The sequence below is a fragment of the Kryptolebias marmoratus genome, linkage group LG8, assembly GCF_001649575.2.
Source record: "Kryptolebias marmoratus isolate JLee-2015 linkage group LG8, ASM164957v2, whole genome shotgun sequence".
Lineage (NCBI taxonomy): Eukaryota > Metazoa > Chordata > Actinopteri > Cyprinodontiformes > Rivulidae > Kryptolebias > Kryptolebias marmoratus.
In genome coordinates, this window is record NC_051437.1 from 26,745,952 (window position 1) to 26,763,233 (window position 17,282).

The following is a 17,282-nucleotide window of genomic DNA, read 5'->3' on the forward strand; positions in this document are numbered from 1 at the left end:
AAAAAATCCCCTGCCGCCAAAAGGCAAATGTTTGCGTCCACGTGTCTGTTAGCAAAATATTTCATGAACATCTGGATGGATGTTAATAAAACTTTTATAAAGTAATCGTTGGGTATTCAGCTACAGCTGATTAACGTTTAAAATCAATGCAATTTAAAATGTTTGCTACAGTTTATCAACATAAGCTTAATCTTACAGATGCTGAGCTAAAATAGATGTGGTAGTAGCTGAGGGTAATTCACAACATGCACTCTGAGTGTGGCGTCTCTTGATTTCGTATTTTAATGGATTAGAGTTCTGTCATTCGTCAGAATAAGATGACGTCAGACTGAAACTCTGGCAGGAAAGGAATGCCGGGCCTTTGGTTTTTAAACAACAACAAACTGTCCTGGGATCAGCATAAATCTAATGTTTTAGCAGCATCTTATTTAACATACATACTAGTTTTATCCAGATATTCGCTTAATAACAAATGTTTTCAGAAACAACAAAAAGCAGCAGGATGACCAATTAACTCATTAGGAAGTGGTGGTGGTAGTTCAAGTGCAACATTCTTATTCAATTAAAATCTGACTGTTTTTGTTTGTTGCAAGAACAATAATGTTGTTTTTTCTGGACATTAACTTGCAGCATCTCGTCTGTTATGACCTTACATTTCCACAACTTTTACTGGCAGGCTTTGGGGTAATTCTTCTTTATCTGTAAATGAGACAACCTTGGGAGAGACTTGTACCATCGTTACAAAAATCATCAACAAACACCGATGTCCAAACTGTCCAGCAGGATTTTTGTCTCAACAGGGAGAACCTACATCCTGCTGGGTTCATTCTTTTCCGGAGAATCTAAAACAGCACACGACAGCATTCCTTTCTATTTAGCCAACCTCCTGTTTTTGTTTTTTTCTTTCGTTCCAGATTAGAAATCGCTGTGACTGTGCTGACTTGCAGGGGTGACATGTTCTGTAAAAGTGGTCAGGGTCATCCAGCAGGACCGCCGCTCGCTGTCATCGAGTGCAGGCAGGAAGCTGTGCTGCGTTCACTGTCCAGGAGCTGCAGGGGGAAAACGGAGACGTAGGAAGCTGCTGTCCTGACAGGAGATTAAATCCAGTCAGTCAGGCTCTCACTCCTCCTAAAGACAGCTTTGATTCAATTTTCCAAACATTTTCTGATCTGAAGCTTTATAAAAACAGTTTTTTTGTGTGTGTAAGCCTGACGTGGGGAAAATGATAAAGCTGCTGACTTCTTTGCACACGTTCATGAAAGCGGGCTCATTTTTTCCTCTACATGTGGATTTGGTCTGACTCTTTTCATATAAACTGTTAATTATTGTGACTGATGTGAAATAAAAAAAGAGCTACAGTTGTTTTAAGAAAAGCCTTAGCCATTTAATTGAAATGTAGTTAAAGAATATTTCTGGACAGAAAGATCTCATTAAGTCTGTGCTTGGACTATATATTGGAAATCGACCACATTTGAGCTCAGTAGCTGTAAAAACTTGTAAAATGAACTGAGTTATAGCCATTTTTGTGTTTGCTAAGGTCACCATGTTGAATGGGGCTGTAGATGTCCATCCAGTTGTTGCTCTCTGAGGGTTTCATCTAAATCTGTCCACTCGTTTCAGCTCCGTTTGTATCTTTACGGTCTGATCAGGGGCGGCGTCATCGCTTCTCTGTTTAAATCCCAGCTCTACCTGCTCAGACCCAACATTTGCAGCGTAATAAAGCGGTTACACAAGCGTTGACCCAGTTTAGCCGGTGACCTGTCTGTGCTCTGTGTGAGCAGAGACGGTGTGAATTAGTTGGAGCGCGTTGGACGGACGGAGGAAAAGGAGCCGGGATGTGGGTCACAGCAGGATGGAAGTGGGTCACCGTCACCCTGCTCCTCGGAGCGCCGGCGTCAGCAGGAAGTGGAGATCTCAGTGTGTGAGAGTGTTCCTAATCAATGACAGCTTGGTGTAATAATGTTGTGTCTCTGTTCGCATCCTGTGGTTTGACAATCAGAGACACAGAGACGACGTTTAGCACCCGCCGCTTCATTCCTGCTCTCTTTCTTCCTTTGTTTTTTTGTTATTTTTCCTTGTGCCACATCCTATTGGTAAGAATAGCTGGAAGTAAAAGTACAACTGTCCCTAACTGGATGTTCCTTTAACTACAACTCCCAGTTTCCCATTCCGGCACCAGTGTTGTTGTTTTTCCTTGATGGATAAATTCAACCTTTGACATCAGTTACCTTTATTACAGTCGGTCCAGGAAAATGGGACATTACTGGCATCTTGTAAAAATAATGGCTTTTAAAAAAGGCTCCAGGAGAACCGATGCTGCTTTCTTTGACTGTTGTTTACCAGAATTCAGTTTTAAAAGGAATTCCTGTGGTAAAAATACAATTCTTCTGGTTGTTTGAAGATCTGGACCATCTTGGCTCAGATTACAGTCATTGTGTGAATAATTCAGTACTAGTGTTGTCTACGTCTGCAAACTTTGTGCTATTTTAACCATTCATAAGTCAAAACGTTCAGCTCATTCAGGAGTTTGATGCTATGACTTTTAGTTTTTATAGCTTTTATACTTTTTTGAAATATTTACCTTTATTTACAAATATTTTCTCCATAGAAATTCAATGGGATCTTCTCAGTTCCTTTCATTACATTTAACCTTTTGTTACTTTTAACTGATGTTTGTCAATATTTAGGTTTATTGTTTGTTTGTTTTAAACACAGCACTGCTTCTAAAAATGCCTTCATCCACATAGCAACACAGAAAACTGTAACACTTCTGCAAAAATACACCAAAACCAGATAATAAGGCATGGAGCATGCATATAAAGCTTGCATGCTGGGAGCAATATGTAAACACAAGAAGAAGAAGAAGAAGAAGAAGAAGGTTCAATTAGAAGTGGGGCTATGACATCATCAGTTTTCAAACATTGTGTTTTAGTTGTTTATACAGTAACGCAGTAGTAACGTTTCAAGATACAAATATATTTTTACTGGAACCTGTTTAAAAGAATACAACTTTGGGAGCTCCTAAAATGCCATTTCTGTGAGGACACAAGACTGAAATGTTAAAAAAAATCTTTGCATATTCACAAAAAACTGTTCCAGTGTGGACAGTACCTCAGTTTTAAAATCGTTTTATTTATTTATTTTAATTCCAAATGATCTGAACTCAGTTTGCTGTGGAAAGCCTGCACTGTGAGTGCTCTTTGTTATTAAATAACCAAAAAAGTTTATTTCATTAACTCAATTGATACAATATTTAAATATTTTAAATAGTATTTGCTTAATCAGCTATGAAGTTTCTGTGATTTGAGTGAAATCTGCTGTCTGCTGCAGGTAAGATACTGACTACCCATAACTACTGTGCAGAAAACCACATAAAAATATCTGAACAGTCTGTTTTAATTTGCAACCAATTTTTATAAAGTAGCAAATAAAAAAACATCTTGGAGAATGTTTTTTTTCTTCCTTTCATTTTAAAAGTCATTGTGTCTCAGCGCTCTGAGAGCCTGCAGTGTGAAACTGGATAACTATAAACTACCAAGTCATGTGACACGTGATCACAACACGACATGACTTGCATTTTATGTAATTTTAGCCTAAGTAGTACAACATATCTTCTACTCGACTCTAACTGTAACCTCCTGATGAATGATTGAAATGCTGCTAAAAGATTAAAATGGAACTAAAGAATGTGTGAAATCAGGCCTTCATACTCCGCCAAACTACAGCTCACTGTTGTCGCTGCTGACTTGGCATCAAACATTTCATTTCAGTCACACTTATCCCAAAAATAAAAAAAATATTTTTTACATCCTCCTTTAATCTTGAACTCGATTCAACCACGTGACGGATTTTAATGCAACTTTCAGGAAATAATCATTGGCTGTACCTCTAAAATAGACTAAGTTTTGGAGTCAACACAATTCAAGATGGCTGCCACAGCTAATCGACCTTAGCCAACACAAAAACAGCAATAATTCAATCAGTTTTACAGCTATTGAGCTAAAATTTGGTGTAGTAGTAGTAGTTGAGAGTCACCCCCAACACATTTTCTGAAAGCCAAAACATCCTACAAGCTCTCTAAATATTGCACCCTTCAAGGAATGCAAGGCCTTCAGTGTTTCTGACGTTAATATCTTTCCTGTTTGCTCTGTCTGAAGGTGATAATCAGCCCTCTCTCTTCTATCAGCACCGTATGATGTTATTATCCCTCCTGCTGCTTTGAAGGATGCCAGAAACAGTCAAGACAGCGACAGACTATTTCAACACCGAGGAACTCCCATGACTCCCTGTGTACACATTCCAGCTAAAATACAAGCACACTAAAACTCATTGTCCACCTGAGCTGGCTCAGAGGGCACACACACACACACACACACACACACATCTACACAAATACCCTGCAGGAAGAGTCAAGGTCAGCTCCTGTTTTTGTACCTTGTCAAGTTCTTCATTACTGTAAACTGCAGAGTCCCTGATCCCCCAGTTTCCTCTGCTAATAAAAGACTGATTAACAAACAGTTTGTTAGAAAGTTCACAGAGGCTGACAGTCTGTCCCTACTCAGCACTTACTATCAGCCCGAAACCGGAAAGCCGGCACTCGCCAGCGAGTGCGTTGGAGGGAAATTCGTCGCATTGTTTTAGCTGGAAAGTTGACAGCAGGAACAAAAAGCTCAATGAAAGGGTGTGCTTGTTAGTGAGCATTGTTGTCACGATGCTTTTATGAGAAGCGAAGCAGAGAAAAACCACAGCAAGTTATAAATGGATTTCCAGGTTCTCTGAAAGGTCAAAAACACTGCAAACAGCAGCGGCAGTCAGGAGGTCCTCTCTTTAATCTGAAGTTTAACCACTCATTCTGGAGCTGAATATTCCAGGGATTATAAAAATCTGTTTGATGCATTGCAACATAAACAATTCTAATATCATTAAAAAAAATGTCAAAAATTGATTATTGAGGTTATAAAGTCCTGTAAAACGCAGAAAGGCCTTTTTACAGGACAAAGATGAGACATAAAAGTTGTGCTTTTTGCACTGAACGCCATCTTTGGACTTTTTTTGGCTTCTATGAACCTAAAGGGGACAAAAGCAGAGCTCCGGAGGAGGAGAAGAACCGCCACTTCTAATGGTATCATCTGGGCTGCGACTGCTGGCGACCAGTTAGCGAACGGCATTCCCGAGGTGTCTCCAGAATGTCTGAGAGGTTTGATTGGTTGCTTCAGTCACAGAAGCTTTCATTATCAAAAAGTGACCTTTCAGGTCTCAAACACTCAGAATTCAACGGGACTGCCACTGAAAGTTCATCTGTTTTCGTGCAAATTTGTGGAACCAACTTCCAGTTTCTGCCCATGAGGCTGACAACCTGTCTACTCTTAAGACTTTCCTTTTTGATAAATCCTATATTTAGGGTTGGCCTTGGTTTCCTGAACTATCCCTTAGTTGTGCTGCTATAGGCTTAGGCTGCCGGAGGACAAGGTGACGAAACAGGGATTTGATGCAATCTGATGGTTTTGCAACTTTTACTAGTTGGCGTTTCATAATGTCCTGTGTGTGAATGTATTATTTTGTAAAAAGAATGAACTGACTGTAATTGGATTTGAATCTAGATCTCGGTTGGGTTTCTATTATTTGGACTTGCTTTATCTTTTGTAAAGCACCTGGAGATGACTTGTTGTGAAATGGCACTTTTATAACTGAACTGAATTGAATCAAATATAGCTTTTACAAATTCTGAGTCTTAAACAGCTCCAGGAAACAGAGGAAACTACTGCCACCTTTAAATTAGAAGTGGACTCTAAATACAGGTTCTGGTCTGGCAGCAGGCAGGTAAAAGTAATAAACTTTTACAACAAAACAATAGATGCTATAAACTACAAACTGAATGAGTGGGACAAAAATAAACTAAACCAAACCAGATAAGAGAATGTTGCACCACAAAGTTAGACAGAGGTGACAAAGAGGATGAAAACCCACAACCTGGAAGTATATAAATATACAAAGGGGAGGGACGTGATGGTAAATGCACTGCTGGTGTGATAATAAGTAACTGACGCTGGTTTCCAGAACAAAACAGGACCTAAACTCAACTGAATGCACAGAAAAAGCAAACTATTTAAGCAAAACTGGAAGTGAAGTTAAACGAGGGGCCAAAAGTAAACAGATTTACAGATAAAACGGAAACGAATGACAAGAACTCGTAACAGGAAGAAAACATGAACTCAAAAGCCAAGATGAGCTCAAAAAAATGAGGCCGAGTCATAAATCATGACGAAAATCACATTAACCCTCTGAATGTGGCTGTTTTATATACTAACCCTAACCCAACACTACAGTCACAATCTTCTTCTTCTTTTGACTTTGATCGCAGACTAATTAGTTCAGAACAATCAAACCGAAAGTTCAAGCCTGAACAGGAGCGTTACCTACGAGGATCTGAGAAAGAGGAGCTTTTATCTGCTGAGAGGCATGATTGGTAAGTGGGAGCAGCTGAGCCGATGGTTGTCAGGTGAGAAAGAAAAGGCAAGACAGGGGAGCTGAGGGAAACCATGAGCAGGAACACAGAAACATAAAGCTGCCGGGCTGAACACTGATGGCTACAAACTCAAAACAAAACAAAACAAACAAAGAAAAATGGCGGAAATAAATCTAGAAACATCATCCCAGAAAATCAACATTACAAACCTGCAAACCATGACCATGTCATTCTGCTGTAGCTAAATTTAGCCTTGCTTTCTTTTTTAAATTTTAGTCTTATAAACATATTAATAGTTTCATCATTAAACACTACAGTCATTATTTTAGAAAGTTTTTTTTAGGTTACAACTTCTTCAACAAACTCAGCTGAACCTGTTTACTTTGTCTGTACCATGACCTGGCATGACTTCTTCTTTTAATTGTTGCTATAAAAATAACCAGGAGAGAACAGAACTATTGCCAAATTACATGTGATAACTCAGGTTTTGACAGCAACAATATTTTACACCCTGGGAATGTTGATTGTTTGGGCACATAACGTATATCTAGACTTAATAAAAGAGAATATGTCAAATGATGAGCCCCTCCGCTTTGACTGATCTGCATATTTGTGACTCTTTTGTAAAAAGAATCAAAATAAAGCACAGCAGGATTACACCTGGCAGTCTTATGGCGTTCTCCCTAGTTTATGGAGGCATTATGACGCACTTGCTCATATAAAACCTGTTTACTTGCATCCCCTTTCTGCCGCATTATAAATCAACAATCCACCTTCATCAGTTGACAGTTGACAGCAACACGTTTGAAAGTGCTTATCAGAGTCTTTCCCAAGTAGCTCATTTCCAAACGCTGAGGAGCATTAGCCCCCGCAGGCGGTACTTGCAGGCAGAAGCATGAGCGTTGCCACATCAGTAATCTTTATTGGGTTTTCAGGAATGAGGAAGTGTCAGAGGCGGTATCTTTTACGGGAAGCCGGTCAGTGTGAGAGGGAGGGGCGAATGGAAATCCATGTAGGCAGGGAGGATATGACAAATATTTAAGACACACAGGAAGAGCAAGATGAAAGAAAAGAACAAGGCAAAGCGCAAAGGTGGGAATCTTTAATTGCATTTGAGCGGGAGTAGTCACGTTTGTCATCGCGCTCACAGCGCCGTCGGTTGCTGTAGACCCGCCCAGCATTCAGATCATCTTTGTGTCACTACTTGCAATTTCAAGGCAAACTCATTGTGAAAGGAATTTTTATTTGGCAAAAGCATTGGATTGCACAGAAAGGGAATTATTGTAGCTTGAGGCAATATTACACTGTGTTCCCTTTCACAATGCAATCAAAGCAAATACGTTCCTGTTTGGAGTCTGTATGAGTGGACAAACCCAGGCAGAAGCTAACATGATCATAGCTCACTGATGTGCATGTGAGTTCTGCTGCTGTCTCATCTTTGAGCTCTCATTGCATTATTTTAAATAAAATCACTCACTGCATGTCTTAGTTTGTCTGTACTCATGAATCGCTGCACAGATTATGATGAAAGCTTCAGAAAGTAATCACTGGATGTACTTTTACAACTGATTACTGATTCAAGATGGCCGCCACAGCTAGTCGACCTTAGTCTACAGAGAAATGGCCATACCTCAGTATACACATAATGAGCTAAAATGATATGTTATTTTCAAGGTTTGATGAAAACGGCTGTAAATCCATTATTTCTTAACAAAAGCTGATCTTAGTCTAAAGCCCTGGCATGAAAAGAAGTGGGTGACATGCATTCCTTCAAGGGATGCCAGGCCTTTAATGTTTCTGTGTATTTTCTCACATTCTGACAGGGGGTGAGAGCAGGCTGCCATTATTTGGTTACAGGTCGTGGCAGCAGCCGGCACGATTTGTAATGTGGTGAGTCAGGCTCTGAGGAATGAGACACTCCCACAGCATCTCACAAGGTTCTCACAGCATGATGGGACAGTTAAAAGGAGCTGTGAGAGGAATGACCTTATTACTGTTGCTCTTAAACCATCTGCTTCTCCTCTTAATCCCATCTAAATACATTTTATCCACAATATGTCACCAGAGTGTGTTTTTGTTCTGTTCCTGTGTAAAAATCCTCCTTTTAACAGATTAGCAATCACCCAAAACCAATAAGCACTATGAGTAATCGCTCTTTTGAAGAATAACAGCCTGTTTCCCTGTTTCCTGCATGTCGCTCAGGTTAACTGATCTCTAAACAAAATTTGTCTAGTTTGATTGTTCAACCCTTTGATTATTGACAATGCTTCTAAAGCCAGTGATAAGAAATAATATGTGGTGCTGTTTTGTTGTTTTTTGTTATCCCAATCAAGAGTAAACAGAATTAAAGAGTTTTCAATGTTGCTGCAGTCGACCAAAAAAACACTACATTGACAATTAATTCTTCTTTTGTAACTTGTATTTCCAGAGTAGACTTGGAGTTTGTTTATTTATTATTTATTGAAAATGAGAAGAGAAAAAAGATTTTTATGGGAAAACAAAATGCATTTTTTTTTTCCTGTGTTGTAATTTATTTCCCACCTTTAATCTTACAGTTGGCTGGTTGTAGCAGCTGCTGCTGCAGCTTCTTTTTCCTGCTTGGTAAGTGATTAGGTATGCTCAGCCATGGGCTATTGCTGATTTTTGAGAAAACAGCAACAAACTATACAAACGCTGTCATGCAAAAGTTTAATAAAAGAGGTTTAATATTAGATAACGTAGCATTCTTTCACATCAACATGTCATTTTTGAGAAAGAATTGTTTTATTGGTTGGAAAAACAAAACAAAACAAAACAGGCTTTTGTTTGGCTAGCCTGGATGAAGACTTTTGCCTGTTTCTTCATCCTCTATGACTGATGTTACAGCTGATAGGGTACTAACACTTGGTAACAATTTGACAGAACATCACTTCAAAAATGACCAAACTATGGCTAATTAACTTGGCATGCAGTGGACTGGATGCTAAGACGTCAAAGAATTTAACGTACAACCTTATTTTCTTTGTGAGCACAGTCAGGTTTAAAGTACGTTTCAGCATTTCTTGGTAAGCTATGTGTTGTCAGTGTGAAGTGAAAGGACATTTGTTGAGGCAGCCAAGAGAACAGCCTGACACAAACCGGAACAACCATCCTGAATGCAGAGCAGAACCCTTTTCTTGGTGATTTTTGTCCGGAACTACTCTCCCAAACATCATAAGCCTTCCCTTCCCATAACCTTTCAGTTTCAAGGATCTGCAGCCTCCCCCCTCTGCAGCCTATCAGCTGCTCAGGGAAAACAGCCGCAGAGAAAGTCAGGGTCACCCACTGCCCAGACAAGTTACTCCCACTACCCTGGAAACCCAGCAAGCATCCTGGAGACAAACACAGCGCCGCTGAGTAACCACAGTGAGTCCCACAGTTCCCAGCCAGGCCTGGGAAAAATACTCAAGGAAAAAGTTTTAACGAAGACAAATAAATGAGAAGAGGCTGTTGGAGAGTGTTTGATGAAAAGCTCTAATTCTAAGTCTTTTTATGCTTGAATGTCTTTTTTTTTATTTGCTTCTTCTGGCAGCCAGAAAAGGAAAGCTTAGCTCATCCTTGTTGCTGGAGTGCCTTTGTCTGTGTGGTCCTGACCCGAATAAAGCTTGTTAATGTTGTAATTGACAAGGGGTTGGATAACGACCCATGTGTGCCATAAAGGTTCTTCCTTCATGTACTCAAAGAATTTTAATCAAGTTCTGCTCACTTTTACAAGAGTTATTTTGCATGAATTAGCTCATTGTTGTGTCATGGCTGAAATTTTGTGTCCTTTTTTCACACAGAATGTTAAAGCAGGGACTTGTTTGCTTTTGCTGCTGTTGGAGCCAAGTTTATAGGTAAAGTTGATTTGTTGTTGTCAATCTGGCATTGTGGCCCACTGCTGTTACCATTGAGAGTAAGGAGAGTTTCTCACTGGGCTGCGACTGCTGGAGACTCAAAATTGCGAGAAAATATGTGAGTTTTCAGTTGCAGTTTCGCTTAATTTTTTTAGTGTTTGCAACTACTGAGTGCCCAGCGAGCTGCGCAGCCTTGTCTTGCACAGCCAGTCTTAAAAAATGTGTTTATTTATTCATTTAAAATGGACAGAACATATTAATGAACATGTGTTTACAATGTGTAGTCCTGGGCAGGACTACAAAACATATAAAAAAGGAAATGGTACATAAAAAGGAATAAAATACACAAACAAACAAACGCTAACAGCACATGTGTACTAGTAAAATCATAAAAGCACAAATGAAATAAAAATACATATTTGAGCATGTCTGCAACTCAGAACTTCATTAAAGGTTTTGAGACATTTTGGAGACTCTTGCAGCCCTTAAAGGGATAGTTCAGCCAACTTTGAAGTCATGTTCTGTCAAATAGTTATCAATAGTTATCAGTCATAGAGCTTGAAGTACAAAGAAAGAGGCAAAAATCTTTGTCCAGGCAAAGCTAATGGCTAACCTGTGCCAGTTTTTTTGTTTTTGTTAAATATCTTTTAAATCATTTTTCAGGGTTATGAAAATGAGCCAAACAAACATTTAGTTGAGAAATGAGCAACAAACTAAAAAAAAGTGTGGAAGTTTAATACAGACTAAGGTAACATGTATTATTTTATAAGCCTAAAAAAAATGATTTAAAAAAAAGGCACCTGTTTGGCCAGCCATTAGCCTAGCTTGGACAAAGACTTTTGCCGTTTTCTCCGTGCTCTATGCCCTGACACGACTGATAAAATACTAACTTTTAGTAACAGTTTGAATGAAAACCCCTTCAAAGCTGACTGGACTGTCCCTTTGAAAACCTTAAAGGAAAAGCCTCTGGGCTGCATCTGCAGCTTGTTGCTGTTACCTTAAATTTAAAAAAAATCTTCACAAGGTAAACAGGATAAGGGTTATTTATAAAACCTCATTTTCTATTTTTATCCATTCTTCTGTTGTAGTTACCACGCACAAATTTGAGTTTAAAAAGTGTCAAGCCTTAAAGTTCATTTCAGGTAAACCTATCTTTGTTTGAGTTTATGTGTTGTAAACAATTAGTGCACAGATTACATCAGACTAATTATGTTTTTAACTTGTATTTTCACACTGTCATCGTGATCCAGGACTTCAGGCGTTAAATTAACTAAACTCAAACCCCACTTTATGAATTGCAAAAGGGCACAATTCTGAAATCTGAAGTGTTTTTATATAAATGTTAAAAAAACAACTCATACCCAATAAACTCAGTATTCGTTATCAGTGATGGGTGACATATGTGGGAAAAGAATTGCAACACTTGCTCAGTATGGTGGTATCTGTAGGTTTCCAAAGCTTCCCTCCGTGTTCAGGCTTGTTAACCGTTGCGGTGTAATACGACCACGGATGGCCGCAGTCCGTGGGATCCTTCATACCTGCTGAGTGCTGAAGTGGGGCAGAGAGTTGTACAACCTCTCCCTCCTCCCTCTGCTCCCAAGGTTGAGTCATTCACAAAAATGTAAAAAACAAAGTCAACAACAAAGCTGCGCTCATGTGAGTACAAGCTGAGTCGACGTGACTGTTGGCTCTTCTCACAGATGAATCCATGGCAGGGGCGGCGCTGACACTGAACACTGAGGACAAGATTCTTAATTCAATGAAGCAAAAAAAATACCTGAGTGAAGAAGTGAAGCAGCCATGTTTTTTGCTATTTCATTTTACGCTCTGCCGGTTTCTTTTCAAAGTAGTTTTACTGTTTTTCTTTTGGCTATCACCAGCAATGCACTTCAATACAGCTAAAGGAATGACAAAAGATTATAAATGAAAGGCACTTTGACAAAAACACGCCCTATTTTCATTTGGTTTCAGTCCCTTGTAAGTAAACAAAAGGTGGGGCTAACTGAAACTGCATTGCGATGCAATAAATCATTATGTTGTTTCAAACAAATAAGCTAAACTCTTGTTGCAGAGACAAATATTTGCTCTACTTACTATCTGACACTGCAGTTTTATCCTGGTCAGGACTGAGGCGTGCCTAGTATATATTTCTAGTTCACCTCTTCCAGTTTACAGGTTTGTGATCTGGTGAGGTGGCAGACAGAAAACATATCAGGATGTGTTTTCAGCATTTTCATTTTCATCCAGTGTGCAACCAGGGTTATCCACTACTCCAGTCTGGTACACAGCAATATCACTTCCCATCATAGCTTCAACCTCTTGTACAGGAAATGAGTGATGCATTGCAATATCAAAAACCCCAGAAGCCAACTTTATATGCACACGGTGCAGTGGTGCAGGCGCGTAAGCCATCCCGATACCTTGAGCTGCACTTGCGTGACAGGAAGTCTCAGCACTGAAGGGCAGGAGTTTGGAAAGAATGAATGACTGAACCGTCGGCGTCTCAGTATTTTCAGCAACTTCTAGCCCTCAGTAAGTCCTGTTATGACACAAATCCATCCAAAATGAATGGTTTAAAGCACTCATCATTACTTCTCCGCTATTTCATAAAAAGCACGTTGGCAGTTGTTTTAAATGTGCTTTATACATAAAACTGAATTATGTGGGTAATAAAAGATCCGAACAACTGAACTGTTCTAGATAAGTATGGATTGACAATAAAATGACCAAGAAACAAGCTAAGGTAAAAAAATTACCTTGAAATAAGACAAGGCCCTTATTTTTACCTTAATATATTAAATAATGTAAAGATCAGTATGCATATTAACACAATTCTTAACTGAGAGTTTGATAATCAGTAGCTTGTGACCACTTTTTTTATTTTGTTAAACCACATTTTCACCTACATTACTGCATTTGAATCATATCAAAGTGGAAAGCTGAGCTGCTGATCTGTGCAAAGTATTTTATTAATCTGGCAATAGAGAGGCACTCCTTACAGCCTAAATGTGTTTGACCGTAGCAGCCAGGTCGGCTCGACAGTCTGGTGCCTGAACACCCACCCCCCACCAACAAACACACACACATGCAGGATAAATCAGCGATGAAAAGGGGTGGTCTGAAGCTGAACGGTGACAGCAGGAACATGGAACTCCTTGAGGAGGCAGTTCGTCTCGACCTCTCTGGAGCATCGTACCCTCAGTTCTGCTGGATCGAGCGACGCAGTCAATAACTGGCCGCCATCATTAGACCATTTATATCTGCGTGTGTTCCTGTGTGAGGTTGGAGTGACCTCATTAAACTAGGGATGGAAGAAGCTGAAGCTATTTTGTTGCCTTTCAGCTGAGGGTTGTTTGTAAAGTTAAAGGGATAGTCCGTCACTTTTTCCACACTGAAACAGTGTTTTGGTGTGACTTAATAGAAGAGAAGACTTTGAAGGAACACATCAGATGTTGTTTAAATGAGGTTCTGTGGAGGTTTTATCAATAATCAATATCTTACCTGTAGTAGACAGAGGTAAAAATGATTTTAGTTTAGAATATCAGGCAGAAATTCTTTTTACTGCAACTAGTCTGAGCATTTTACGAAAATTATCTTCCAATCTAACGCTTGGAAATTACCTGAACTCAGCTACGTGCTCCTTCTTGAAATCATTGCGTTTATCTGTGACTACATTCCTGTTGGTTCAGTCGAAACAGACTTTTTGTCTCAATTACCTGTATAAATGAGAACAAATACCCAAACTAAGTCAGCTGACTGCTTTCAATGTGGAGGAGCAGCGACTCTACTCTCAGCTGACGAAGCTCTTTACCCGATCTTTAAAGCTGAACCCTGCCACCCTCCAGAAGAAGCTCATTTTAGCCGCTTGTGTACAGGATCTTGTCTTTTCAGTTATAATCCATACCTCATAACCAGAGGTGAGGATTGGAACATAGGTGGACCAGTAAATCAAGAGCTTTTTGGCTCAGCTCCTTTGGCTGACCGGAGAAATGCCCTCATTACTGTGGACGAGGAAGCGATCCATTAATCAGCCCTTTGCTTCATCCATCACTCATAAACAGGTCCTTAAGAACTCAACTCAACTCAAACTGTGCTTGAGGCAAAGACTCACCCTCGACCTGGAGGAACCACTCCGGTTAGAGACAGGTGGAATGCTTTACAAACATATTTCATGACTGATGCACACGTGAACACCGCATGCATTTCTCAGTAGTTTAATTAACAGGCCAAACCAGTGCTCTCACGATTTTCCATCCATCCCTCAGCAAACTGTGTGTGAGTAACAATGTGCATGCCTGTATCTCTAGTAAAGCAGGCAGGCAGGCAGATAAGCTGAAGACAGATTTGTACAGATAGAGACAGTGACAGAGAGAGTGAGAAATAAGGGTGGTGGGGTGGGGGGAGTTCCTGACAACATTACCCAACAGCTCTGCGTCTAACAGTTGGAACAGGGAGGAGGGTAATTATGCAACAGCTGGGCTTTCTGTTTCTTTCTCATAAGAAGAAACTGTGTTTCTTGACTTACGGGAACAAAACAAAGATGAGCCAATCAGCACTGAGGACTGAGGCGATAAAAAAAAAAAACTTGAGCCAGTAATGGCTGCAGATGAGATATTTAAAAGAAATGACGCCTATTATCACACATGGGGCCCGCTTATGGAGACAGAAATGAGTCTGTCAAGTGTGCCTTTTCTTCAGAAAGCTAAACATAGTGCTGCAGTAAAAGGTCCGTGGTCGCTTTTTGACTCTGTGGCCCAGTTTTTTTTGCAGTGACTCAGTGTTGAACCAAAACAGTCAAATGAACCCTAAAGGGGAACAATGACTCACATGCAAACACCCAACTCTGAACATTATTTCATTTTAAAGGTAATTTGCATGATTTGTCTTTCGATTAAACAATGGTATTAAACAGCTTAATGTGTGAGCATGAGCAGCAGAGTTCAGTGGATGCTTGCAGTTAATTTTTAGGAGAGTGGTTTGACATTTTGTGGGAAAAGGTTTTTCTGCAAACATTTACGAATGGTGGGCATATTCCTGACCCAGAGAGGTCAGCCTGACTTGCAAATAGATGGAAAAAAAGAGGAATAAATTGCACGTTAGCTTGACAAGACTTCCTGAAAAGGCTTTTAGGTGCAGAACCTTCTCATTTTTGCAACCTTTGGGTTGACGACTTCACAGTTTTATTCTGCTTTTCAGGCTCCTGTGGCCTTCAGGTCGAATTGACCAAAAGTTACAAGAGCTTCTCTACCTCTCTCTATCTCTCTCTCTTTTGAGGACTCCAGGAGGGTTAAACGGAATTAGTCTGAAAGCTCAAACTTTGTAAATAACAGGCAAATCTGGCACTAACATCTGTCTTTTCGTTGCAGTTTGCTTCTGTTTGGAGAATACTGTGATTGCAGGCCAATCGTTCAGTGAGTTTACATTTCCAACTAAATAACCACACCAGCTTATTTCCACTGCCCAATTCTAGGAAAAATTAAGAACAGCTAAATCCTTTGGCAGCACGTTTGGACATTCGTAGCAGCACGAGCAGACATGCAGACTCTGAAGCAGCATTTGGTTCTCAGAACGAGAGGGGAAATGATCAGTTGTGTCATTCGTGGAAATGTGCGGTCTGCAGAACACTGCAGCCTCTTCAGAGAAACGAAGTGGGTTTTTTGGTACCTGAAGGGGAAGAAAGCTACCAGAAGATCAAAAGATTTGACATTTTCAGTTCATGCTGAAGATGACTTTTTTTTAAGCGTGGTTTCTTTGATTACCTTCATCTATTATTATCTGATTTAAAAATACACGCAGCGAGTCGTGCTGAGTCCTCTGAGCATTTGACAATTGAAACTTTTGCAAAACTTGATGTGGAACCAGTTAAATTAGCCACAAATTAGCAGGTGCTCAAGGAGTTTGGGAAAGTGGCAGTTTTACTTTGTGTGTTGTGAAAGGCACGATGGGTGAGGCATCAGTTAGGCACCTGAGGCATTAGCTGGATTCTTCAGAAATTCAGCACAGTAAAGGGGAGCTTATAAGAAAGTTTACTCAGGACGGTTTTGTCTTCTACTGTCACAAGTAGAAAGTAAAATAATAACCTGGGGAAAAAAATGCATTTTATGCAAAAATGCAGTGTGACTGTCGAGCACTGGATGACTGATACAGAACCTGAAATTTGCTGTAGAGACTGAAACTAAGTTGTTAAAACTAAAAGAAGTGAAACGTAAACGGAGCAAAATGCCAGCTGAAGGTTAACTGTGGCAAAACACGAGCTTTAAAGCTAAAAGTAACAAAATGGTAGCTAAAGCTAAAAGAAGCAAAAATGTAACTAGAAGCTAAAAGTAGGAAAAGGCTAGCTAAAAGTAGCATTGGTTAACTACAAAAAAATAAAAATAAAATAACTGAAAATAGATCAACAATGGTGACAATGGAAGAGCTGTTTGGGATCAAGTCGTCTGATCATTTTGACGTATCGGTACATATTTATGCTCAAATGTTTTCAGTAAAGAATGCGGATAAGCTTCCGGCAGATTCAGCTGAGTACTTTGTTTACATTGAGCGTGGACCCATATTTCAGAATTGCATATCAGTATATTTGGAAAACTACTGGAGAAAACTCTCTATTTATTAATGTTTAGGATAAACCGTTTTTTATGTTTGGTTTGCAATTAGTAACTTTAACTGTGTCGTTAAACTGAAAGCTTTTCCTGGACAATCATAAATTCTGCTCTGCAGGAAGGTAAACAGCTCGCCAATGAGAACTCTTACACCGTTTATTCCAGCTCCCATCCATTCGAGTCGCACACATTGTGCTCACCTGACAGACACTAACAGGGACTGATGGGATCAGAAGTAACCTCATTTGTTGTTGTTGTGTAAATCTTCCCTTCGCTGGAGGTGGGGTCCTGGCAGCGCTGTCTCTGAAGATTAGTGCTGAGGCCAGGAATCCCCCCAGGAGCCTCACAACTGATTAAACCTGC

At 39.8% G+C, this 17,282-nt stretch overlaps 1 protein-coding gene across 1 annotated transcript in view; it reads right to left on the reverse strand.

Moving 5' to 3' along the window:
* zgc:103759 (U8 snoRNA-decapping enzyme) overlaps nucleotides 1-17,282 on the reverse strand; it is a 576,073-nt gene that overhangs the window by 13,826 nt on the left and 544,965 nt on the right. The window lies entirely within an intron of this gene.